We start from the raw sequence: 27,173 nt of genomic DNA, 5'->3' as shown, positions 1-27,173 counted from the left end.
CGCGTTTTGGAGTCTGAAGGTTGGAAACACGGGGGTCGACTGCGTTTTGTTTGCTGAAGGTTAGAAACGCGAGGGTCGCCTACGTTTCGAGAACTGAAACACAAAGGTGAATTCCACGTTTTAGAAGGAGCTAATGACTTATAACTTCTTCTGTAGAGCGTTGCAAAGATCATCATCTTGTAATCTTCATCTTGGCTCCTTAAAAATATGAGAATCGTCAGATTGTAACTCCCGATGTTGATTGTGAAGGCTGTTGATTAGAGCTTTCATCAGTTATTGTGAAGGTCGTTAGATTGTAACCTTCATCGATCTACGTGAAAGTTTTCAAATTATAACCTTCTGAAAGCCGTCGAATTGTAACTTCCATCATCGGTGTTTGATGGGGATCAGCTATCTATTATGATTTTTAGACAGCCTACAACTGTTTCTCCCAACCTCCAACCGGTATATGAGGCTAAACTATTCCCTACCGTTGACGGGGAGTTCCTGAAGAGTACTACATAACATATTCTTAAGGATAACCAGTCAACCCTTTGTTGTGGCTGTTTAATCATGTCCAAAATAGGTAAAAGCCTCCCGCTGGTACACGAGACTAAACTGCTCCTTCTTTCCTCCCACTAGTACACGAGGCTAAACTGCTACTTCTTTCCTCCAACTGCTGCATGAGGCTAAAATGCTCCCTACATATCCTACTCGGTCAAACCTTCCTACAGTTAGGACCAGAACCAAAATCCCCTCTCGATTCCGTCTAAGAACGAGAGGTCCACTTTCTAGAGGATCAAACCTTCTCATAGTCAAGATCATCCCAAGTCTCCTACCTGGTCAAACCTCCCTGCAGTTAGGACCAAAGCCAATTATCAAGTTAATTACCACCTCTGATAATCATTTATCTATCAGTCTTATTCAACTGGACGATGGATCTTGTAAAACTATCAAGTTAACTATTATATCTGATAATCTCCTTCGAATATCCCCCGTCGATCCTCTCTAATAGGACGATGGGACCACTTCCACTATCATGTTAACTATTACCTCTGACAAAATCAACTTATCAATCCTCTCTAATAGGATGGTGAGCCCCACAAAGTTGCTCAAAATCGCAACAAACTCCCATTGTCACGTTAACAACTACCTCTGACAAAATCAATTTACCAATTCTCTTTAATAGGATGGTTGGTCCTCAAGGTCGCACCGATCGCGACAATCCTATCATGTTAACAATTACATCTGATAGTCAACCTCGTCATTCCCACAAATGGCATCATCCGATCAATCGTCACACTCATACGTCCCTAAACGATCTGATCCCTTCCGAGCATTCTAATATTCTTAGAACTATCGATGGGTAGTAGCCTACCATACGATGGCTTCTACATCAATCAATCATCACACTCATACGTCCCTGAATGAGTTGATTATCCCAACATCGTCGTTCCCGTAAATAACATTGTTCGTTGATAAATGGCCTACCAAGCGATGTGCCTTATCGATTCCCGGATGGCGACCTACCAAGCAACGAGTCGTTATTCAAACCCTCTCCCGGTCGCTTCCGTAAGTGATCGGTCTTTTCAGGCTAAGTTATTGCACTTAACAACATAGCCCAACCTAATTGCGACTTAGCGGTCATAACTAACTCAACCCGACACCTCGAACGGCTAATGGTAAAAAAGAAATTTTAGCATTAAGTCTAAAAGAAACTTTTTGATAACTCATAGTACTGAGGGGAATAGTATGGCTAGCCCAATTCAAATGGTAATCGGTAAAGGAATATCAAGCCCGTTGACAGCTGAGGATTTACTAAAAATCCTAAGAGAAACAAGAGAAAAGGAGTATATACACATAACATTAGACAACAAAAGCATAAACTTCATTCATAAGCTGATTTTGGAGACAATACATTTAAACAAAATTATGACAATACATTCGAATGGAGTCATAACAATGTACGTAAGCGAAAGTCAAGGTTAATCCACTCTGCTGAACTAGTCCAAACACACTGAAAGAGCAAGCTCAGCTTTAATAACAGCTATCTCCTTCGCGCTACCTGCTCGGACCTAGTTCTCCGCCTCCTTCCGGATCTTGGCCTCAAAGGACGCGGCAGCGGCAGTATTTTTAACGCAACGCCTGGAGGGCTTGCATCTCTCTTTCAAAAGCGCCATGAACATTCGCGCTCTCAAATTACAAGCCTTTCAGGGTCAACTCTTCCTTGATGAGTTGCGCCTTTAGTCGAGCAATGGTGGAGACTGAAGTGTCAATCTTGGCCTACAATAGGCGTTGTCGATTAAGCAGATGCGCAACAAGAGTTCCTTTGTCCGATAGGTCCCTCTCTCGAATCTCATGCTCCCACACCCCTCTAATCCGAGCCTAAGCTATGAGCCAATCCACTTCAAGTTCCGAGTCCGTGTGCAACAAACCTTTCAAGCGCATCAAACGTAGCTTGAAGCCGAGAATACTTACCAGGCAACGTGAAGCTTGGCAGATCTCGCCCAAACACCTGAGATCGGCTATGCAATTCATGAGGAAAGGCTTAAAATCTGCATAAGCCCCCCAACCTAGGCTGACATTGGAGATCACTTATTTCATAGCGTTCTCCAATTGCTTGAGGAGGTCCTGCACACATTTGCATGGTGATAGGCTGGATTAGGGGGATAGCCCCTTCGTCATCAAGAGGACACTGTGAAGAGGACTGCGAGGCAGAGGCGGGAGTAGATTCTTCCTCCTCACCATCAGAAAGGATGACGGGTTTGGGTCGAACATGCTCAGATCATGCAACCGAAATCCCTTCTCGAGCTGCAAAATAAAATAAAAAGAAGTTAGAAATTTTGGCTCAAAGGTCAGAAAGTTTCTTAGTCCTGAAGACAGGCGGTCTGCGAAGCGTAGGCGAGCTCCACCATGCGAGCGAGCGAACAAAATTTGCCTGACAAAGGCAGAAGCTCGCCTGCCAACCAAGTTCGCCTGACAAAAGCCAAAGCTCGCCTAACGAGCAGAGTTCACCAATCAAACAGAGTTTACTCGACAAATGACACTTGCTTAAGCGGAGTTCGCCTGAGCGGCAGAACTTTACCGGAGTAGACAAAGTACGTCACGGAAAATGAATGAAGTTGTTCATCTTCCCAGTCTCATGGGTTCATGAACTTGGTTCAGTCCCATAGTTTTTTAAACCTACAGAGAGGGTACATATGGTGGCTGTGACAGCCTCAGTGGTGACATAGGAAGAGGAAGCCTCCTTCTTCCCCTTCGAAGCACATGCTTTCACTCTTGGGGCCATCTCAAACTTGGGGAGCCTGAGTTTTCTCTGAGAAAGCTTTAACAAGAGAGTTCGGAGCATAGTGATCTCCCTATAAAGGAGACGATCATTATACATGTGAGATCTCAATGGTCGAGATTCACAAGCTCCACCGAGGCGAGCGGTTCGGATCGCCCGTAGACAGTTAGATTCGGCAGTTCGAATCAAACGGCCATGGCGAGGTGGGACGTTTAGAATTCCGCATGAATGGCCAAGATTTGGCGGTTTAGGCACGATCTCCCACCAAAGCGTCGGTCGAGATCGAGTGTGCCGCTGAACCAACAGCTCAAATCAAGCGTGGGAAGACGAGGCACCCCTGTCAGACCACGTTTAACGTGATCTGACGTGCCCACATTGCCCCAGCTGACGTGCCCACGTCGCCTCAGCTAGTGAGCAAACGCGTGGCTCGCCACCATCTATTGAGCCCGCTTGATACTTAAGCTCACCTGCCAAACAGCACGGGCTCACCTGAGGCTTGAACTCGCTTGCTAAGCAGTTTGAGCTCGCCTGAGACTTGAATCGCTTGCTAAGTAGCTCGAGCTCATCTGATGCTTGACGTCACCTGCAAGAAGCTCGAGCTCGCCCAATGCTTGAGTTCGCCTGAGGCTTAAACTCGCTTGCCAAGTAGCTCGATCTCCCCTGATACTTGAGCTCGCGTTGCCAAGCGGCTCGAGCGTCGCTCAATGCTTAAGCTCGCCTGCCAAGCAATTCGAGCTCGCCTACACCTCATTGAGCTCGCCTGAGAGGCTTAACACATCCAAGGCATCCAAGCTAGCTTGGACCAAGGAACAATGATCCTGTCTCAAACTATTCAGAGTGAATGAAAGCATATACACAAGTCATTCGAGATGCAATGAGCGAATAATAAAGCCACAATTTCATTTCATAATAGCAGATTTTGAGACAATACATTCGAACAAAGAAAATAAAACCATCTCAAAATCTACCCTGTCGAGCTTAATCCAGCAAAGTGAAGGATGCGAGCTCTGTCTTAACAGCGGCCAGCCTATTTGCCCGATCAGCACGAAGTTGCTCCTCGACTTCCTTCTAGCATCTAGCCTCAGCAAGAGCATTAGCAGCTGCAGCTGTCGTGTCTTCTCGACGCAGCACATAGAGAACGTCCATCGCTTCTCTATAAGCGCCATGAACTCTGGTGATCTCGAGCTTAATGTCCTTCAGGGTCACCTCTCCCTGGGCGGTCCTGACCTCGGTACACTCAGCGATATTGTTGTAAGCATCCATCTTGGCCCACAGATGATGTTGTCGCTCACATAAGTTTGCGATAAAAACTCCTGCTCTGATATCCTCTTCCCTCGAGTATTTCGCTCACGAGAAGCTTTGATCCGAGCTTCGATTGTGAGTGGTGCTACCTCATCACGCGGGACGATGAACACCATGGAAGTACCCAACGCCACTAGGAAGTGCAATGATACTAATTGAAAGCACCCTAGAGGGGAGGTGAATAGGATTTATGCTAATCTAATCCGATTTATGCCAATTTAAAACTTATTAACAAATATATCCTAGAAAATGAGATATAAACAATATACATACAAGGATATATAAATAACACAAGGGTAAACAATCTAAACTAGATAGTGGGCAATATAAACAACAAGCAATATACAAAGGAGATATAAGATATGAACATAAACATAAGTACGCCAATACAATCACAAACAAACGATATGTTCACGGAGTTTGGTCCCCACGACCTACATCTCCGCTCCTCACCTCGAGGAGATCTCCACTATCACGATACACCCGGTTTGGAAGCCGGAACTTCTCTACACACTCGGTTTTCTAGTTCAACGAAAATTTTACAATCTCACACTCTTGCAATCATACTTTACACCCTCTAAGTATTGATATCTAGCACGTGTCTCCCTCAAGTGTTAGGAATTATAACCTACCTCTAGGTATTACCACCTACCACACTCCTCCTAGGACGACCCCGTCTCTCACCACACACTCCTCTTGGTGTACAAGTGTATTACAAAGTGTAACTCCCAATTAAGGCTCACCACAAATGATTTGTTCTCTAATAATAGATAAGAACACAATATAAGCTCACTCTCTAAGTCACAAGCCCACAACCCCAAATTATACTATGAATGTAAATACAATAAGCTCAATAGGTTGTGTGTGAACAAGGAGATAAATCAAAATAAGTCTAAACTCAATTAAATACTAGCCTATGTAAATGATAATCAAATAATATAAAAATCTAGATTAAGAGTTTAGAAAACTTTTTAATAGATAACAAGAAGGAGAGAGAGAAGAGTGGAAGCTCAAACAGCAAAGATGATCTCCTCTAGCTCTTGTGAAATTCTCTTCACAAACCAAAACTTGAAAATGCTTAAAAGCTTCTTAAACAAACTTTTAAACCGTTGTAAAAACTCTCTTAAACTTGATTAAGACATTTCTTAAGAAGCCTCAGAAGTATGAGGGCATGGGGTATATATAGGCTCATGAAACAACCCCAAAAACCAAGAGAAAATATCACAAAAAGACAAAATAATGGAAACTAAAAATTCTGGAAAACTAGCTATTATCATGTCGTCGGTCGACTGATTAATCAACTGATGAGCTGACCGTTACAGGTATTTTCTAGCTCATCAGCCGACTGACGATATTTATCAGTCGCCTGATGGATTATCAGTCGACTGATGGATCATCAGTCAACTGGTCAGTCGACCAAAATGAAACAAAACTTTTTTGTTAATTCCAGGCATATTCTTCAATCGACACATCAGTCGACTAATGTTATCAGTCGACTTATCAGTCGACTGATAACAGGTTATCAGTTTGAATCAAATAGTAAAACTGATTTTTGAAGTGCCTTTAAAAATAGCAAATAAACTCCAAAAAATATAAAACTTTAGAAAATCATTGTAAACATGTAAATGAATATGTTAGAAAAAGAATTTTTGGAATTACACTTCTCAATAGTGAAAACTTATCATTTTTTAAATATGTCCAAAAACATGAAAACTAAACATACATGTTTTTGTCATTTGACATAAACACAATATTAAAACTTTTGTAAAATGATTTTATAGACTTAATGAATTGATATAAAATATTGTTATGAAGTCCATAAACAAATAATTCAATATTTTCATAAATTCATTTTTGTATAAACTTAAAAACTATAAAACCAAAACATGAATGTATATATATAACTATATATATATAAAAACCAAAACGTGTATGTGGGTGTATGATTGAGCTTAAAGTACTAATACACATAATATAAAAACCTAAACTAAATATACCCAAGCTTGTGATCTTCAACGAAGCTCTATATTGGTACACTTGCGGATGAAGCGGTAACTTGGATCTTTAACTTGAATTGCAACGCTTCATACCATAATTCCGCCAACCTCCATTAGATTTGATCGTTGTGACGCAATTCCATCCATATATATATATATATATAAACCAAAACGTGTATGTATATGTATGATTGAGCTTCAAGTACTAACACACATAATATAAAAACCTAAACTAAATATACCCAAGCTTGTGATCTTCAACAAAGCTCTATCTTGGTACACTTGCAGATGAAGCGGGAACTCGGATGTTTAACTTGAATTGCAAGGCTTCATACCACGGTTCCGCCAACCTCCATTGGATATGATTGTTGAAGCTCAGTTCCATCCATCCTCCAACATATTATTTGCCTAGAATAGATACAAAATACAAACACTAGACAAACAATATTAGATGTAAATTATTTGTAAATCATCATCAAAACAAAAGGACCTAACACACCAATCCTTCCAAGCGATGCACGACTTCCTCTAGGTGAATGAGCTTTTTCTCACAACACCTAGCAAGCCTGATACCACCCGTGCGTTGGATGTCCTTCAGGCTATCAGCTATGAAGGGATAGAAGTAAAAGAAGGTGCCCCACCCAACATTAACAATAGAGATTGTTTGTTTCATAGCATTCTCTAACTATTGGATGAGACCCTGCACGGATCCAGTGTCCGAAGAAGCAGACTTTTGACCTGGGGCCATCACATCAATAGACTGCACTCAAGGGAGAGGCCCATCGTCATCAATAGGCGGCCTCCATCCAGAGCCCCCTACGTTGGCCGGGTCAGGAAAGCCAGACTTATATTTAGGCTGTGGGGAATATGTCTGAGTGGACGTCAGAGTGGGCAACTCCTCCTTGTTGTCAGATATCAGAAGGGGATCAGACTCCGATCTCGCTGGCCTCCTCTTGTGAGCGATCTCTTCATATCGGTCCACTTCTTCTCTAGAGAGGGGTCTCTTCCCAGAAGATCTTAGGTTATGAGGTCTAACAACCAGGGCCTCCTCTTGAGCTGCACAATACAACAGAAAGAAGTTAGAAAATTTTGACCCAGAAGGTCAAAAATCTTCCAAGTCTTGAGGATAGGTGGCCTGCGAAGTACAGACGAGCCTCATCATGCAAGATAACAGAGCTCGCCTAACAAGGCAACAGCTCGCCGATTAACCAGAGCTCGCCTGACAAGGACGAAGCAGAAGCTCGTCGATCAAGCAGAGCTCGCTTAATGAAGGCAAAAGCTCGCCTAAAAGGTAATCTTGCCAGAATAGTAGAGCCTCACCTGAATAGATGAAGCTCGTAGGAAGATAAACAGGGGTCCGTTCAACTTCTTCATGATCAGTTCCTTAGACTTACCGTGGTGAGTTTAAGCCACGTCAGAGGCGACAACGGCAACGTTGGCGGCGGCTGAGGAGGAAGAAACGTTCTTCTTCCCCTTCGAAGCAGACACCTTCACTCTTGGGGCCATGATGAGTTTGAAGAGAAATGGGGATGAGAGCTTTGAGTTTCTTCGAAAACTTGAGCAGAGAGGACGATAACACAGCGATCTCCAGATAAGGGAAACGAGTGCTCTATATAGGTGAAGTCTCAACGGTCGAGATTCGCCAGCTCCACAAAGCGAACGACTCAGATCGCCTGTAATGGTTTGGTTCGATAGTCCGAATCGAACGGTCATGAGCGTGGCGGGATGTTTAGAATTCCAAAATGAACGACCCAAATTTTGCGGTTCAGGCCACGATCTCTCGTCGAATCGACGGTTGAGTTCGAGTGCGTGAAGACGAGGTGTCGTCTTAGCTAGCAACGTTAGAGACCGCCAGTGAACACGTGGTTCGCCAGCAAAATCCCACCTGTATATTTAGAGCTCGCCGCACATTTGGAGCTCGCCTGAAAATGGCTTGAGCTTGCTTGAAGGCTTAGGCCCGCCTACACTGCATCGAGCTCGCCTGAAGGACTCAACTCAACCCAAGGGCTCAAATTGACCCAAGCCAATGAACGATGATCCTCTTCATTTCAAAGTATTCCAGACCACATTTAACCTTATTTAGGTCTGAAAACATTGAAGGAGGTCTTGTAGGTAGTGAAAATTGCCTAAGTATTAAAGCTCATCTGACTGGCCCCGCTTGCTAATAGCTTGGGTTCACCTGTAAACAGGAGCGAGCTCGCCAACATGCTCAGATCGCCAGTACGAGCCAAACATTGCCTGATCATTAAGCTCGCCCACAGAGCTCAATCTCTCATGTTTATTGAGCTCGCCCGTAGAGCTCAACCTCGCCTTCATATTGAGCTTGCCCGTAGAGCTCAACCCTGCCTGTTCGTTGAGGTCGCCCGCAGAGCTTAACCTCGCCTCCTTTTTTAGCTCGCCTGTAGAGCTCAACCATGCATGTTCATTGAGCTCGCCCGTAGAGCTCAACCTTGCATGTCTATAGAGCTCGCCCACAGAGATCGGTCGCCTTTCCTTGTTGAGCTCACCCATAGAGCTCAATCTCTCCTATTTATTAAGCTCGCCCGTAGAGATCAATCACTCCTAATTGTTGAGTTCTCCCACAGAACTCAGCCTCTCCTTGTACTAATTGAGCTCACCCACAGAGCTCGATCTTGCCTATTTATTGAGCTCATCCATAGAGCTCGAGCATTGCCTGTTAGCTTGGCTCGCCCGCATGAATCAAGCTCGTCAAATCATTGAGCTCGCCAGCACGAGTTCAACCTCATCTGAATGCTTCACTCGCCCGCACGAGCCAAGCTCGCTCGCATGAGCCAAGCACGCATGTAGGGAGTTCTCCCCCATGAACTCTACTTGCCAACGAACGCCAGCTCATACATTGGAGGGACTCGCCAAGCTCACCTGCAAGCTCGCCTAAGCATTCAGTCAGCTCTCAAGCTCACCCGTAGCTTTGCCAACCTCGCTTGAGCAAGGCAAGAAAGCTACTTGCTTATGGGAGTGGGCCTACCCACTTCCCACATCCTGGGTAATGATGAGGCATGGCTCTCATCACCTCTATAGTGGTCACATCCCACAACTAGGGGGAGCATGGTGCTCCTCACCTAATAGTGGTCAAATCCCACAAATCAAGGGATGGCTCATGCCATCCCTTGTCTATTTAAAGCCATCTTCACCAACGTGAAAGAGAGGGGGGGTGCTGGCTGCTTGGAGGTGGAGAGGAGGTTGGTGATTGATTGGCAAGGCTCTTCAATCATAGACTTGTCTTGGCTCACTTGCTTGGTAGAACATTCCTAGCTCCTTACTTGGATTATCGAAGTAAACTCAATCTGAACTCTCAGATTTGAGGCTCGTCAGCTCTTTGCAAACTCTTGCATCGTAGCTCTCTTCAAGCTCATGGCCTTGACCTTTTCAAGCTCGGGAATAGTCGAACTCAATCACTCTGGAGCCTCTGTTGCGCACTGAATCTCCAACCGCAACTTCGATCGGATCGTCCAAGGGAAGCAAACTCAGCGCGAGAGCCGAGGGAGGCGTCCTACCGCTACTAACGAACCCACGTTAAAACAAGAAGGGTCATTCCCTTCTCCTCTATTGTAAACATTGATCAGTAGTTTGTAATAAACCACTCTTATAAATACAAACGACCCCTCAAATGGGAAAAGTCAATTTTTACATCCAACATACCTTGTTTTTCAAAAAAAGAAACATTCATCTAAAACATTCAATGAAAATCCTTCATTTATGACCGTTAATAGAACAACTAATAGGGACCCGCCAGTCAACCCAGCCTGTTCGCCAAGCTCACCTGCAAGCTCGCCTAAGCATTCAGTCAGCTCTCAAGCTCACCCGTAGCTTTGCCAACCTCGCTTGAGCAAGGCAAGAAAGCTACTTGCTTATGGGAGTGGGCCTACCCACTTCCCACATCCTGGGTAATGATGAGGCATGGCTCTCATCACCTCTATAGTGGTCACATCCCACAACTAGGGGGAGCATGGTGCTCCTCACCTAATAGTGGTCAAATCCCACAAATCAAGGGATGGCTCATGCCATCCCTTGTCTATTTAAAGCCATCTTCACCAACGTGAAAGAGAGGGGGGGTGCTGGCTGCTTGGAGGTGGAGAGGAGGTTGGTGATTGATTGGCAAGGCTCTTCAATCATAGACTTGTCTTGGCTCACTTGCTTGGTAGAACATTCCTAGCTCCTTACTTGGATTATCGAAGTAAACTCAATCTGAACTCTCAGATTTGAGGCTCGTCAGCTCTTTGCAAACTCTTGCATCGTAGCTCTCTTCAAGCTCATGGCCTTGACCTTTTCAAGCTCGGGAATAGTCGAACTCAATCACTCTGGAGCCTCTGTTGCGCACTGAATCTCCAACCGCAACTTCGATCGGATCGTCCAAGGGAAGCAAACTCAGCGCGAGAGCCGAGGGAGGCGTCCTACCGCTACTAACGAACCCACGTTAAAACAAGAAGGGTCATTCCCTTCTCCTCTATTGTAAACATTGATCAGTAGTTTGTAATAAACCACTCTTATAAATACAAACGACCCCTCAAATGGGAAAAGTCAATTTTTACATCCAACATACCTTGTTTTTCAAAAAAAGAAACATTCATCTAAAACATTCAATGAAAATCCTTCATTTATGACCGTTAATAGAACAACTAATTTTGTAGCAGAGTTTGTCTTTTCAAAGATTGGGACAAATGTCCGCGCTTAGACAAAATTCTAGGTTTGAATTTGTTGATGTCTGTGGACATAGCAGCAGGGTTAGAGGATAATCCCGAATCAGCGATAGTGCTTAGGGTCGATATGCACGATGTAGAGGTCCCATCATCTCCTTTAGATGGCCGATCCCCTATTTGGATAAGAGAACTGTACATTAAGTATGTTAGAGGATCAGAGTTAGGTTCTCCGGTAATCCCTTCGATGATCAAGTTAGTATAGAGCTTGAGTAGGTAATCAATAAACTGAATTAAGTTAAGTGTACAGAGATTAAGTTAGCTAGAAATGGTTTATTTGTGGCCCTAAGGGGGCTCTGGCCTCTTTTCCAGCCAATAGGCGATGAGCCTATATATACACAGCTGAGAGGGGTACATGCGTAATTCTAGTCGAGTCCAGACAGGCAGCTGAAATAGCATATAACCTATACGTGTCGGCTGTAGGTGGGATGAGTCATCACTGAGTTTGACGTGATGGTGACTGAGTGAGCGTGGTGCTGACGAAAGGTGATGAATCATGAAGACTCATGGCATGAAATGTGATGGTGATGGCCAGCGGTTAGTGAGGATTTCGAGGGCAAAGCGCCTCTCTACTCGGCTTTGCGAGCAAGCGCCTCTCTACTCGGCTTTACGAGCGGATCAATAAGTACCGTCTTTTTGTCGGTCTCACAAGTTTGTCGGCATGATCTTGAGTCATGTAAGCGGGGTCGAGTCAAATGATGAGGTTGAGTGAGAGCTAATCTCTACTCGGCCTTACTCGAGAGGGGATGAGTGCCCATGCTACTAGAGGAGGATTAGCATTTAGGTTAATAGTTACATAACAGAATTCTTTACTTTATAAAAGTTATAATTTTCCCCAATTTGTCCCACTCCCAAAGTTTCTTCTAGTCCTCTTTCAGATCCAACCCAAAAAATAAATAAATAAATTTTATTTTATTTAGATTCAATAAATAAACTATTCCGTAAATTTTAAGGTCAGTTTCATTCCTCTTATTAAATGAAGAATATAATAATGATATTTAGATGAATAAATATATGCATACCTTTTCAATAAATTCTTATTATTTTGATCATGTGCATTATGCTCTTGTATATTTTACTGAAAATACTATAATTACATATTAAATAAAAATACTATAATTAACTTTGAGGACCAAGAATTGTATAGATAGAAATTTAATATTACTTGCGAATGCCAATACACTAGTATGAAGAATATATGAAGTATTAGGGGTGAGCACGGTTCGGTTCAAACCGAAAAAACCGACCGAACCGACCCGAAAAAAGCGGTTTTATGAATCTTGGTCATACGCCGGCGGTGGCACTGTCGGCGCTGAGCAGTCAGAATCCGGGAGTGATTACGATCGCGAACGCGGTGTTCGGGTCGAACCCGAGGGTGTCGAAAGAGGTGCTGAAGAGGGCGTTTCAGGTGGACGATGAGGTGGTGGCGCAGCTCATGGCTCAGTTCAATTAGGAGGAATGCACGTACGCTGGCGGGTGAAAGACTTAGTCATCGGCGTGATTTGAATTGAGTAAATAAGCATGAAGTACGGGGTGCTTTTTGCACACGTCGATAATAAAGATTTGTATGTGTATTTGTCACGGTCGAAGTTATGAATCAAGTGTGGGTTTTTTTACATTATTATGAAAACTTTTGCATCTTACTGGAAACTCGATTTGTTAGTAAGTTATTAAATGAGAAGGAAAAATATTGTTGTCATTAATTATTATTGGCTAATAAAAGCGCTAATAATTTTTTATATATGTTATGTAGGCAATAATAAAAAGGGGAAACTACAAGTGAAACTATAATATCTATTGGTTTACTATGTTGTTATTATTATTTATTGCCTAATAAAAGGGCTAATAATTTGTGTGTATATTATGTAGGCAATAATTTAAAAGTGAAACTATAAGAGAATGCAAAATACTTAGTTAGCCATATATACTTGATCTTATGGTTCGGTTCGGTTTTGAATTATAGGTGGTTCGGTTCGGTTGTTCAAATTTTGGTAAAAACCGACCCAAACCGAACCGTGCTCACCCCTATGAAGTATAGACTCCTATCTAGACATCTAGAAAAACAAAACTCTGATAGAAAACAAATTGTTCCACTAAAATGTTCATTAAATTAGAGGATGCTTTGTTAAACCTCTTAGATGAGGTGATTTCTTTGAGGGGAAAAAAGCAAAATATATATGGAGAGGATTTCTTGTAATTTACCAATGTCTATATAAACCTTTCTAGGTAAGTTGGTAGATTTTGGGGGTAATTTTGCTTTTAATGTCTATAAAACTGCTAATATTATAATGGGTAAATTTCACTAAACTCTTATAATTAAGTTTGGCAATCCGAGCTTAATCTTCAAAAATTTTGAAACTCTTATTAAACTACCAATAATTTCTAAAACTTTAGAAAATCCCCCAAAAGTTATTATTTTTTGTCACTCAACCCTCGTGATGACGTTAAAGCCATATTTTGAGTTCCCAAACAGAAATATCACATGACATTGTAAAGTTGTCATTGGAAGTTTAATTAGTAAAAAAATAAAAACATTTTGAGGGTTTTGTTAGATTCTCAAAGTTATTAGAAATTTGTTTAGAGGTTCAAAATTTTTGGGGTTAAGTTCGTGCACCCAATCTTGTTGGATGCTTAGTGAAATTTGTTAAACCCTAGAAGGGGGGTGATTAGGGTCTTATGCTAATCTAATCCGATTAAATGCCAATTAAAAACTAATTAATAAGATATCCTAGTAAGTATGAAATACAATAAGAATATAAGCTAGGATAAGCAATATGAACAATGAGATATATCCTATATGATGAATATATATATATGCAAGGATATATGAACTAACACAAGATGATATATCCTATCAAAAAGATATACAATATGATATATGTATAGGATATGTAAACTAACACAAGGGGTAAACAATATGAACTAAATAGTGGATCATATAAATAATGAGCTAAGGACAATGGCGATATAAGATATGAACATAAATGAACGCCAAAGCACACTCAAACACACTATATGATCACGGAGTTCGGACCTTCCGTCCTACGTCTCCGCTCCCCACTCCCGGGGAGAAATCCACTATCACAACCGGGTTTTTTACGCTCACCCGAATAACGTTTACAACCACACTATGTCGGTTTTCAACGATCACCGATCAACGTCACTCCTCACACTCGGTTTTCTAGTTCACCGAAAACTTCACAATACACTCGGTTTTCTAGCTCACCGAAAACCTTACAATCTCACAATGTAACAAATATAAATTCGTTCTCTACAATAGATGAGAACACAATTAAGCACAACTCAATGTTACAATCTCTCACAACCCTAATATACTATGTATGCAAATACAATAAGCTCAAGTGGGTGTGTGTAACAATGAGATAATATAATCAAATCTAAACTCAATATAAAAACTAGCTTTAAAGAATGATAATCAAATAACTAAGCAAATGTAAAACTAGATAGAGTTTAGAAAACTTCTCCAATAGATCAAGAGATGTACTTCGGTCGACCGGTCCGGTCGACCGGATTACTGTAGCAGTGCGCAGCTGTTTTGTAAAATCAATTTAAAATAGTAAATGAACTCCAAAAATTATGAAATTTTGTGGGAATGTTCTATACATGTAGAATAACATGTCAGAGAAAGAATTTCTGAAACATCTTTTCTTAGTTGAGAGAAATAAATGTTTTAACACAAAAATACAGTTTCTGAAAATCTGCTGTGATACACGATTTTGTAAAATCAATTAGGCACAGTAAATCAACTTCAAAAATAGTAAAATTTTGAGGAAGGTTTCTAAACATGTAGATAAATATGTCAAAGAAAGAATTTCTTGAATATCATTTTCCATTTATGAAAACTCATCTGTTTTGTAAAACATGCACGAACATGCACGAATGAAAAACATGATTTTGTAAATTCCATAAAACATAACAAATCAATTCCAAACTTCATGAAACTTTGCGAAATGTTTATAAACATGAAAACAAACATGTTAGAAAAATAATTTCTCAATTTGCATTTATAATTTGTGAAAAAACACTATATTCTGCAAAAGCACTAAAAGACGTATATATGAAAAACATGTGATTGTTATTTTTGACTCAAAACAAGTTTTGAAAACTTATGGAATATTTATATGGACATAATAAAAATTGTTTATGATGTAAATATAGTCCAAAACTTATTTTGCATAAAAACACTTATAGTTACGAAAATCACAAATATATATGTGTGTGTATGTTTGAGCTTATAGAATTAACACACATGATATAAACCTATACTAAATATACCCAAGCAATGATCTTGATCTTCATTGTAGCTCAACTTGGTACACGTTGCGGACGACATTCCGCCAACCTCCTTTGGATATCATCGTTGAAGCGCAATCCATCCAACCTCCAACTTTGTTGTTTGTCTATAATAAATACGAAAATACAAATACTAGACAAACAACATTAGTAGTAAATTGTTTGTAAATCATCATCAAAACAAGAAGGCCAACAAAATTTACCCTATTTCTAATGAATTTGAATCATCCTCATTACCAAAAGGTGATAATGTTGTGCACGGCGCTGAAGCGGTCGAATCACACAATCCAAACAAGAGAGATCACAACCAAATAAACAAGCACAATCACCAATTAACACAAGAGATTTACGTGGTTCAGCAAGTTGCCTACGTCCACGGGGCAAGAAGGGGATGGGGTTTTCACTAATAGAGAAAGAGTACAAACTGAGATTACAAATCACTCAAAGGAACAAACTAATCTCACCAACAAGCTCTTAATCTCTCCAAACAAAACCCTAAACAAATAGCTCAGAAAATACCTCTTTTCTGTGCTCCAAATATCCCCAATTTTTCTTCTCCAAATTCTCTCTTCTAATTGTTCCATATATATAGAAATCCTAAAATCATAAACATACTAGGAATTCTAAACCAAAACCAAATCAAATTAGGAATCCTAATAACCTATTACCAAAATAGATTAGGAATCCTAATAACCTCATGTTACCAAAATAGACTAGCAATCCTAATAACCTCATGTTACCAAAATAGATTAGGAATTCTCTATCCAACAATTCTCCACCTCGGCGAAGTTTTCCCAAAACTGAGCCGACACCGACCAAACCAAATGCCTCACTTGTTGCGTCCAGTACGAAGTGAAACGATCCACAACAACGGACTCAATCCACAACAAGTCGAGACCCAAACGGGAGTGCGAACACTCACCCAAACGTCGGTATCTACTCACCAAATTGGCTGCATCATAAATGACTACCTACGTATCCTCTTGCCCAAGGAATCAAGCATTCACGTAGTTCACCCAAATGGCCTCCAAAGGCCTCAATCCATTAGAAGAGTTCGCAACCCTTCTCCAATATCACGATCAAGTCTGCGGCTGATAGCACCTCCAATGGCTCCAAACTGAACTAATCCAAACATCTCCACCTGAGATGAACCAATGGCCATATCCAGACTACATCCATCAGCTGTACTCGAATCAATCAACCTATCATCTGCATCCAAATCAACATGATTCCAAATCTGTGTCACATCAGGTGGAATCCCAAATGATGCAATATGATCTGGAATTTCCACCCAACATGGAGTAGCATCACTCTCCACCCGCTGCGATGTCCCAAAGATCTGATCACCACTCTCTGATTTAGTTGTAACCGGATCTATAAAAGACCGGATCTTTGTAATCCAAGATGACAATTATCTCATTAAATGAAGAAAGCAACAGTTTTCCACGCGAACAATGTTCAAAGTGCCTTTTTAAATGGTTTTATAGAAAAAGAAGTGTATGTTGAGCAACCCCCCGGTTTTATAGATCATGCTTTTCCTAATCATGTTTACCGGGTACAAAAAGCTTTATATGGGTTGAAACAAGCTCCTAGAGCTTGGTATGCTCGACGATATGACCAAGTGCTGGGTAGCCAAACATCCGACGCAACCCAAAATCTGAAGCAGCTCCACCAGATCCCATATCTATACATGCAGCAGTCGGCAACCTATACATGAGACGGCCCAAACATGTCGTAGCTTGCACACCAATGCCAATGCTCGACATCAAACGCCGATCCTCCTCCATAAAGGAACAGCTGCCCAAATCTGCCATCTCGCCTTGTCGCCTCAAAGTTTCCACACCAATGAAGTGTCTCAGAGCTTGGTATGCTCGCCTCTCTAGTTTTCTTATTGAAAATAGTTTTTCAAAAGGATCAATTGATAACTTTCTTTTTGTGAGAAAAAGGAAAAATGATTTCATTTTAGTTCAAATATATGTGCATGACATTATTTTCGTTGCTACTAATGAATCCTTGTGCAAGGAATTTTCTAAAGTAATGCAGGATCACTTTGAGATGAGTATGATGGGAGAGCTTACATTCTTTCTCGGGCTCCAAGTCAAGCAAACTAAGGATGGGATCTTCATTTCACAAAGCAAGTATGCCGGGCTTCTAGGACTTCACACCAACGGGACTTGGTTACAACCCACCAATGCCTAGAACAATCCCCAACTGCGGAAACCACATACCTATTACCTCCCAATAATGCTTCCTTGAAAGGCTCCCGAATGCCTGAATGAACACCCCTCAGAAATGTTAGACCCTAGAGGGGGGGTGATTAGGGTCTTATGCTAATCTAATCCGATTTAAATGCCAATTAAGGCTCCAAGTCAAGCAAACTAAGGATGGAATCTTCATTTCACAAAGCAAGTATGCGAAGGAATTGGTGAGGAAATTCAATTTGGAGAATTCTAAATTTGGAGAATTCTAAGCATGCGCCTACTCCCATGAGTACTAGTGTGAAGCTTGATGCGGATGAGAGTGGTGAAGATATGGACCAAAAACTATACCGAGGTATGATAGGTAGTCTTCTTTATCTCACCGCTAGTAGACCCGATATTATGTTTAGTGTGTGTGCATGTGCACGTTTTCAAGCTTCTCCCAAAGCGTCTCATTTAATTGCGGTTAAACCTTGGTCTATTTTATCCAAAAGGCACCTCTTTTGATTTATATGGTTTTTGTGATGCCGACTTTGCCGGATATAAGGTAGATCGCAAGAGTACTAGTGGAACATGCCAATTCTTAGGAAATTCACTTATTTCTTGGGCTTCCAAGAAATAAAATTGTGTTGCATTATCCACTACGGAAGCGGAATACATTGCCGCCGGCTTATGTTGTGCTCAAGTCTTATGGATGAAACAAAGTTTAGTTGACTATGATTTGAACTTTCAAAATATTAAAATTTTTTGTGATAACACAAGTGCTATAAATATTTCCAAAAATTCAGTTTTGCATTCTAGAACTAAGCATATTGATGTGCGCCATCATTTCTTACGCGATCATGTAGAGAGACAAGATGTATCCCTAGTATTTGTTGACACAAAATCTCAACTAGCGGATATATTTACTAAGCCTCTTGGAGAGGATGATTTTTGTCGCATAAGAAATGGTTTGGGCTTATGCACTATGTGAAAGTTCTACATTGTGTGCTTGTTTTGTGCATTTTATTTTCTCTTTATCCCATTTTTTGATGTTGACAAAGGGGGAGAGAAATCTCCTAATTTGTTGCATATACTAAGGGGGAGCTCATAGATAGGGGGAGCACCTATCTATAAGCTATTTTATTTTTGCTGTTATAATGGTTGGTTGTCATCATCAAAAAGGGGGAGACTGTTAGCCCTTATGTTTTGATGATGTTTTACAACCACCATTAACGGTACTAATGGCTTATTGAGTGCAAATGTAGTAAATTCATTTATCAAGCTTGTTAGTGCCATTTATGGAGGATGGATGGAATATATGCTACAACGATAATATCCAAAGGAGGAAGAGGCATAATGATGAAGCAATGTTATTCCAAGAACAACAAATTCATATAGAAGCTTCATCAAAATTAATGCTATATCAAGACTCAAGAACTTTATTCTATGTGAGGATATTAGCTAGTTTTTTATTTTCTCTCTAGTGTCATAATGATGAAGCAATATTAATTCAAGAACAACAAATCCATAAAGAAGCTTCATCAAACTTAAAGCTACCAAGACTCAAGAACTTTATTCTATGTGAGGATATTAGCTAGTTTTTTTTTGTTCTCTCTCTAGTGCTAGAATGTAGGCAAAGAGTTACTGATCTTACTTGAAGCTATTGGGAATCACACACACGTTTTCATACTTATGTTTTTAAGCGTTTTTCACAAAATACTATTTATCACAAGTATGAGGACCTATCTGCAAAATTCTTTTTCCAAACAGTTTGTTTTTAGTATTAAAAACATTTTACAAAGTTTCATAATTTTCAGAGGTCAAATAAATATTTTGCAAATATTTTAAGTTGGGTCAAAAATCTGTTTCAGCTATATATCAGAAAGCGGTCGACCGGACCGATCGACCGCTCCTATGATCATTCGTCAGTGGTTTTCTAGAGAGGTCGTCGGTCGACCGGTGCGGTCGACCGAAATCTCAATTTTTCTATCGGTCGACCGCGCCGGTCGACCGATGATGACTCTGCTTGTTTACTGGGTTTTCCAAGTTGTTCGCGGTCGACCGAATTTTCGGTCGGTCGACCGACGTAGTTTTTCGGGCGACCGAAATTTTCTTTGGTCAACCGAAATTCTCTTTGGTCAGCCGCGACTTTTTTTAAAACGGTCATTTGCCTAGAAAACTGTGCTTTCACTTAATGGTGTTTGGCACAGTCTGGGGTAAGGGTCTGAAAAGGAGATTATTTTCCTATTTGAGAAGATTGGGTTTTGGTTTTAAATTAATTAATTTCTTCTATTTAAACCCCAGACTTCTTCTTGTTCTGTTGCCCGAACGTTTGCAAAAACCAGAGAGACTGCTGTCTTCCTGAGAGAATTTTCAAATCTGTTTTCTCTGTGGTTTTTGTGTGTGTTCACTTCCAAGCTTCAGTAATTCTTCTCTTTGCCATAGGGGCTGTGTAAAGAGAGAGTTTTGCATCTTTTCTTCTGTTGTGTGAGTGAGATCTTGTGTAGATCAACTGTGAGGGAGTGTGATCTGTTGAGATCAAGCTGTGTAGTGAGAGATCGTGTGGGATCGCTGTGTAGACGAAGTTCCGGCTTCCAAACCGGGTGTGTAGTGGATTTCTCCTCGAGAGTGGGGAGCGGGGACGTAGGTCAGCGGGCCGAACCTCGTTAACACATCGCGCGTCAAGGATAACGATTCCTAACCCTATCTCACTTACTTTAAATTGCATTTCTCTTTTGTGGTTTGCTTGTGTTTAATTTTTGTTGCATATTAAAGCCTCTTGACCCTAATCACCCCCCCTCTAGGGTCCAACAACATGTTTCTCCGAATCTCTGCGCTACTCTGGCACTCTCTAATCACATTGTTCTCCTTTCTTATCTTGTCCTTATTGCTGGGATAAAATCATTCTCCCGTTGTTAGGTTTCTCTAGATTTCCGCAATGGTTCTCTTTCCATTGTCATTGTCACTATTCTGGATTTTGATTTCTTCCTTCACTATGGGTATATCTCCCTACTTCACTTAGACTAGCGCTAATTGTTTGATGAAGAAATGACCTAAATTCTCTCAAATCGGTGATAATTGTTGTCTCGTTAAAAAAATCTGGATGTTGTTGCTATCCTCCAACGATGGTCTTTAATGCTAAATATATATTTGACTTTTGCTTGGTTCCTAGCCGATGTTCAAGAAACTTTCATATACTCTTTCCTTTATAAGTTGCAATTGAAACTGGTGTGCCTTAAAATTTTGGTGCTCATACTGTCTGATATTTTTCATATCCTTTCAGAGTTAAATCTCTTGCTCTGCGGCTCTATCAACAACTAATTGTGGTGGTGGTGTACTCATTGGTATTTCATCTTTACTTCCACGATGGGTACAACCGATGGTGAATCTCTTGAAAGTGGTGTTGCTGACGGAAACAGATACACTTCTTGCTCCTTAATTGTTGTAAGATCTTGCTGCTAACGGCATCATAAAGTCGGTCAAATACTGTAGAGCCTGCTGTGGCTCGGCTCTGCATGCCCAGCTCTTCAGGTACGAGTTTTACCTCGACCACATCCTCGTTTCGATATTTATAATATCAAAAGGAGACCTTAATTTTTACAGTAAGTGAGATAGCAAAAATACATATATATAACGTATCACAATACAAATTCATAACACATAGTATTCACGCAAATACCTTCAATCAACATAAAATAGTTGTCATAAAAAAATTTTCTCAATTTTTTTAGATATATGCATATATCGTCCTCACTCATACTAGGAAATCCTTACAGACTCTATACATGAATCCTAAGAAACTCTATCCTAGCTTCACGACTCGACACAGGATGATTCTAAGAATACTGGAACTAGAGCTCTGATACCAATTAAGACGCCCCTGAGTTCAAACAAGGCTGCAGTCTAAGGTGAAACCAGAGATGTCAAACCTGCCATGCCCCCACACTGTGCATAAACATGTTTCACCAATCACAGTAATATCCTCTAGTAGAACCAAATAGAAGTGCAGGTACAAACAGGTAAAATAAAGGGAATAAATGTAATAGACATGATATAGAAGAGATATCTCATAAATGAAAAGAATCATGTCTCAACTATAATACATCTGATATCTGAATAATGAAAATGTCTCAACATGAATCAACTAAGAATCGTACTAAGGCACACTGCCTTTACAATATGAATATGAAACTCTAATGTCTGGATAAAACTCAAAACTACAGTGGAGTCTCTACAAGTAAAAATACGCGGCGGCGACTATGCCAGAACTCCGTCACCCTGCGGCTCTCCGGAACACCGAGCTACCTGAAAGGGTATTTTTAAAAGAAAAAAAGACAACAACAAGAGCGTCAGAGCACTACAGCAAGATTACCTCCATCCGCCCCTAGGGAAAGGGCTGCTAGATGGAGTGGAGGCTCTATCTATTAAGCATAGTCTACCTAGATTCATTTTCCCCGTATCTAAGTGAGATTAACATTTAAAAACCTACAACACGAGCCGTAGTACGTCCAGCGAAATAATCCAAATAAGGAAACCCTCATTTATATACCATAAGTCTCAAGTTGTAGATATCTAAACATTAATACCGAACTAAGAAAAGACAATCTAATGAAACTAATAATTAGAAATCCATAACACGAGACTGGTAAGTCGAGCGAAATAATCCAAACAAGGAAACCCTCATGTATATACCATAAGTCTCAAGTTGAATCTCTAATCATTGATCCCAACTAAGAAGTAAAAAAGATAGTAAAAAAATTAAGATATCAACACAACGTATTTATAATATCTTCCACTATCACTAGAGAGATAGAATAAAATACTAACACATAATTTTTGTATACTTTCAAAAATAACATATCTCAGTCATATAGTTCAATGATAGGTCGTATTCATAATCAGCATCTATCATACTTAGGCTATCAAGTAACTGTCTCAGTGCAACGGACTACCCTGTAGATATACTGAACTATGTACACGACTCATTAGTCTCATCGCGATCTCAGTGCGTAACATGAGTGCGGGACGGACTACCAAATAGGCATCCTAGAAATACGGCTCACGAGCCTCATCGTACCCTAGTGCAAGACGGGCGGCTATATCAAGTCTCCTAAAATTCGACTCAATGGCCTGTACATATGGAATATCAACGCACTACCTTATGTAGTACTGAACTGAGCTCATCAACAATATCCACCTTTTATAAATCTTTGTATCTCAGGTATGTCGACACACTATCTCATATAGTATTAAGCTATGCTCATCAACAATATTAAGCTCATGTATAAACCATATATATTTGGTATGTCGACGCACTATCCCATATAGTACTGAGCTGTGCTCATCTACGACATCCAACATGTATATGAACTATATCTAATTCAAATATGATCAAATCAAAATTCATCATAATACCCTTGGGATTCTTAAATGTATACTATAACATATTCATGACTAAATGTGTAACATCAAGCGGCTCAAAACTCCGCGAACGCACCTCAAAATGGCGCAACACAGCTCCACAAAACGAGCAGGAAAAACAGACGTGACATCTGTTAGTAAAACAAACATATTTTTCTCTAGGAAAACTATTTTTTACAAATGGTTTTCTGTTTTGAAAACTAGATTCACACATCTTTCAAATGACATAAATTTGGTTCAGTTTGGAGTTCATTTGTTATCCCAAATCTCCAGTTAAACATTATATATGTGCATCCGTTTTTCTGCAGGATATGTTGTTAGTAAAAATATCATATCTTTCTCTATACAAATGATTTTTAAGATTAGTCTTCTGTTTTAGAAACTATATACATGTATCTTTCATTTGGCACTGGTTTGGTTAAATTTGGAGTTTATTTTCTATTTCGAAATCTCAGATAAACATGATATAATTGATGCAGTTTTCTGTAGAAAATAATTATTTAGTACATCTCTTAAATTTCTCATATATAAATGAAATTATGTAAAATACTAATGATCATGATCATGATACTATCATAGACAGCAAGAAAAAAATTACTAATCTAGCATTGGTTTATGTTTTAATATCAAAATTTTAACTTTTATCACATCATGTTAAGATTCAAGCATGAAAACACATATTTAACATCATATTAAACATCTAACTAGTTATTTAACTATGAGGAAGGGTTTGGATGAAGATAATCTTGCCTTAGACGTCGTTCTAAGTTTCTGAAATAACTAGTAACCAAAAAGAAGTACAACCAAGCCGTTTTCTCCTTGCTAAAGGTTGATGATCTCGCCCTCGTGTCGATATTTGCTTCACAAAGCTCTCAAAATTCTCAACTTTTGGGCTAGGGATTCAGAGAGAGGAAGAGGGGCTGCTAGGGTTTGAAACTCTAATGTAAGGATATTAATTTTTGTGAAAACACATGTTTATATATATGAAAACCCGAAATAAACCCGTTTGACCCGAACCAGGAATCCTAATCTGACTAGAAAAATAACCTTCGATATTTTGGCCATAATTTTCACGTCCGACCTCAGAATGAGGTGATCTAAGACTTTTTGGAAAGCTCTTGAAGAAACCTACAACTTTGTCTTTTATGTTTTTCCAAATTCCAACTATATATATGAGAAAATACAAAATCTCTCCACTAGTTATAAATTTACAGATTTTTCCGTAGAGCATGAATTGTGCATTTGGTCTTATATATATACATATATACATTGAATTGATATCAAACCAATTTCTAGCATATTCAAATATCATAATATGTTATTTATAAATATATAACATATTTATTATTATTTATCACAAAATATTCAAATTTTTGGGGTTTACAGAAGTCTTCTGTGATCGGATCTCGGCAGTTCATCGCCTTATTCCGGAAGCGCTTGACGAAGTTGTCAACTATCTCATCATATTCCTGTTTCTCATCGAAGAGTGTCCTGGTTGACACCTCAGCGTCATCATCAAAAAACTGAGTGAGGAACAGGTTCTCCTGATCGTCCCAGCTGTTGATGCTTTCAGGTTTGAGATGGTGATACTAATCGAAGGCAGCTCCGCAAAGGGTGCCGACGAATGACCGGACTATCAGGGATTCATTCTTAGAAATCACACCTAAGTGAGACTTGAAGTAGATTAGATGCTGAGTGGGGGAACCCTTTCCGTCAAATGGCGTGAAGTTGATCAAGTTGAATTTCGCCGGATACGGTATCGAATCCCACTCTCTTGGGTAAGGACACGGAATACCGGTCTTCTTTACCTCTCGAGTAGACATCAGAGCGTTAACTTTGCTCTTGAGGTCTTTTATCTTTTCATCCTCGCCCGTGTCCTTCCTTGGTCGATTTTGAGGAGGAATAATGGGATCACCCTCAGTGTTATCGTTATTGGCGGGACCACCCCCGACGTTGTTATTCTCAGTGGGGCCACTCCTAGCATTTTGGTCAACGGGAGGGTTATCTACATTGAGGTGTTCATCCACATCTAAATCGCTAGCTGCTTGACTAACATTATTGGGATGACTGGATTCACCTATCTGATTCGACAAGGCTCAGATTTGTTGATCATGCTCTTCCCTCATTTGCAGCATAGCCATTTCCATTTCGAACTTGAAGTTCTCTTTTTTCTTAGCCAAGACATCCTCGATGATTTTGGCCATTTGCTCGGTATTGACCATAAACGCCTCGCGGGATTATCCTATGTTGGACACTGTATTGTCAGAAGCAATGGCAGAGTTCGCATCTGATACTTCATCTTCTAAGGATAATCCGCTATTTATCCTCTGATTGTCTCTACGCCTAGTAGTTCCCATGCGTAACCGAGTTATACGTTAGGATATGTCCGAAAAATGTCGAGGATTGAAACTTCGCGTTGATTTCTCCTTATCGACCATATTTATGGTGACCTTTAGGAGTTCATCAACTTGTGCAGCTGATCTTTTTCTGTAGAAACGCCTTGACTTAGACTTGGATGTTCTGGTAGAGATCCTTTCAAATACTGAGACATTCTGTGGAGCGATCTTGGAGTAATTACACGCTGATAATACTACCCTGATAAGTTTGGTACACGGACAGTAAGAGTTTGCTTTTCGGGTACTTCTCTTTCGAGATTTATTCATACCCCCAGCCCGATAGTACAACTCATCGACGTTGCAGTCAGACCAACCTATTGGCTGTTGGTTTGATTCCTCAGATGGAACGCTGTCATTTGTTTGGCGCATCTTCTTCTGAATAGGTAGCGCTTTATTGGCTTTAGTAGGAGTCACACATTTGGAATCCCACCTGTGTGAGGATGAACTTTTAACGAGCTCCTGGTTTTGTGCAGGCATCTCTAAACAGGTAGTTACGGGAATCAACTTATTAGGATGTCACGTACGACCACCAGTCTGGATGGTTGCTCGGGGTTCCTTCAACGGTCCCAAGCGTTCCTTAACTGGCGCTTTGCCTTGATCTTCATGTAATGGACCCAGGCAACCCTTCAACTGAATTCTAAATTTGGAGAGGTACACGTCACCGTAAGGTTTCACCAAAGGTGTGGTGGCAGAAGGAGCAGGATCTGAAGTTGACGAAGGCTGGGGAGCAACGTTGCTTGCTTTTGCCTTAGGCGTTGATTTGGTCTTTGGCATCCAAATTTGTTTGGATCTCAGTGATCTCATAACCGCCTCTTCCTTTTGCATTTCTTGTGATTTTCGAACAAGGATCTGGGCATACGCAAGAAGTGCGTGACGCTTCTGAATGCGCTCCTCAAGAGTGGAACTGTTTCGTTTGACATGAACCTATTCGTTAGTAGGTGGTTGGGAGGAGGTTTGCAAAGCTTGCTATGGAGATGGCTCATCCACTTGGCACTTTCTGAACTCCAGATCCGCTTGGTAACGGAGTCCGTCCACTTGATCTAAAGCCTTACAGAATTGGCGCACGAGGCGTTGGTGTTGCCTTTGACGTGCTCTCTTTGATAGAGTTGGTGCGTCTTCAGCAGTCGACTCCTTGATCGAAGAGGAGTTCAGATTTGCAGATCTGACTTCATTGAATGTCGGCGGATCATTGCGAGGTGCATCTACAGTTGCGGTAGCTGGGAGATCATCTTCTTGTGTCCACAGATCTGAAGACCAGCGGATCTGTCGGGAGGAGGAGACCTTCCTGCACTTGCGAGGAGAGGAAGACCTGGAGGAGGAGGAGGAGACATACTCCTCAAATTTCTGTTGGTCGAACTCGTATTCGACCTCTTCAGCCACAAGGATCTTGATCGTCGGCTGCGGCACGACAGCCTCGCTGACGAGACTGTTGGCTCCCACCGTGGTCGCCAGCTTGTTTCGGGAGAAAGTTAATGATTTCATAACTGTATTCATTACAACTTCAGTCATTACAATGATGTAGGCATATAAAATTGCTTATAGGTCCCCTAGCATAGCTCGGCACAAACCGACGAACCAACGAG

This window comes from Asparagus officinalis, chromosome 4 (genome assembly GCF_001876935.1).
Source record: "Asparagus officinalis chromosome 4, Aspof.V1, whole genome shotgun sequence".
Classification (NCBI taxonomy): Eukaryota; Viridiplantae; Streptophyta; class Magnoliopsida; order Asparagales; family Asparagaceae; genus Asparagus; species Asparagus officinalis.
The sequence above is the reverse complement of the archived record's forward strand: the minus strand, read 5'-3'. Positions refer to the sequence as shown.